At 36.6% G+C, this 1,553-nt stretch overlaps 1 protein-coding gene across 1 annotated transcript in view; it reads left to right on the top strand.

The window, feature by feature from the left end:
* Window positions 1–277: 277 nt before the first annotated feature.
* Window positions 278–1,553, top strand: part of LOC101850797 (malignant fibrous histiocytoma-amplified sequence 1 homolog) — a gene marked incomplete in the record, with an annotated part of 56,255 nt that continues 54,979 nt past the window's right edge. The window contains 1 exon segment of the mRNA XM_005096349.3: window positions 278–841.

The raw sequence follows: 1,553 nt of genomic DNA, 5'->3' as shown, positions 1-1,553 counted from the left end.
TCTCTCTCTCTCTCTGTCTCTCTCTCTCTCTCTCTCTCTCTCTCTCTCTATCTCTCTCTCTCTTTCCTGACCCGTTTACTAAAGTGAGTGCACCCATTTGTTGAAGTAGTGCTAACTCGTTTGTCGAAGTGGTTCTTCTGATCCATTTGCCGTAGCGGTTCACGAGATTATTTGCCGAAGAGGTGCACTAACTTATTATCCGGATTTTGCTAAAGCGACTCATTGCCCAGCCCTAACATATATGCGGACAATCAGCCAAACAGGCAGGAGAAAGAGAAACCGAAGTTCGTTCCAGTTCTATGACAGTCTGATCGCGGAGTACCTCTGCTGCAGTCGTGTAGGGGGTTAGCCATACTAACTTGCTCGCGCCGATTGTTCCAATCTGATGGCAAAGTTAGTTTTGTAACTTGTATTACGTTGTTTTCAGTTATTTTTTTCTTGCTCAAAAAACTGTTTTATAGTGCCGCCGCTGTGTTATCAGTGAAAAAAAGGAACACTTAAAGAATTTCACCTGCAGTCTTTTCTTCGAATTCCTAATTGTTTTAATCATATTTAAACCAAGAAAAAAAAGTGTAAATTCTTGTTTGTTTGTTTGCTTTTTTTTCTACCGAAACTACAATAGATGTGATAACAGCAAGTGAAAGAAAAAAGGATAATATCATGATAGTTTGTAGATAAATAACCGAAACAGCTGAGTGGTGGTCGTAAAGTGGACATAGCAATATTCACTGTCACAACCGACTTGGCATCAACTGTCCTTCTGACAACACGTCTCAAACAAGCTATATTTCCTGACGGAGTTACCCACAACAACATTTGTGACGTTTTTTCTCCAGTTGAGGTAAGACGCTACCTTTTGTTTTTCTTGTTTAAAAACGTTCTTTCTAATAATAATAAATAATAAATAAATAGCATTCGTATAGCGCATATCCCCGCTCAACAGCAGGCTCTATGCGCTTTACACTTTATTAAGTTCTAAGAGATAGTTAATTCTCCTTTCACACTGATGAACCTTTCAAAGTTTTATAAGCTGTATGGATAAGTGCAAGAAACATTCACAGTCAATCCAACGTATTCGGACGGCGACCGGTTGCTATAGCAGCTAAGGCAGCGAGATCAAAATAAATAAAAGGGGCCGAAACGCTGGTCTTAAAGGAAATAACTACAGATTATTAAAAATAACCCCCCCCCCAAAAAAAAAACAACAACAAAAAAACAACAACAAAACAAAACAACAAAAAACAAAAAAAAACCCCAAAACAATAACAACAAGAACAAAACCAAACAAAACAAAAACAAAGCAAAAACAATCACTCTGAAAATATAAGTAGGGAGTTCCAAATCCCTCAGTTTTCCAATTTCGTCGCGAAATACTCCTGGTGATTCTTTTTCAACTCCTATTTAAGGAAGACAAAATATATACATGTACAGACTTTTATTATCAGTACTTTTTAACATTTTTACTATTATTACTATTATTACCCTTGTTGCCATTATAATCTATCTATCTATCTATCTATCTATCTATCTATCTATCTATCTATCTATCTATC

This window comes from Aplysia californica, unplaced genomic scaffold, assembly GCF_000002075.1.
Source record: "Aplysia californica isolate F4 #8 unplaced genomic scaffold, AplCal3.0 scaffold00127, whole genome shotgun sequence".
Lineage (NCBI taxonomy): Eukaryota > Metazoa > Mollusca > Gastropoda > Aplysiida > Aplysiidae > Aplysia > Aplysia californica.
This window is presented reverse-complemented; position numbering and strand designations above follow the sequence as displayed.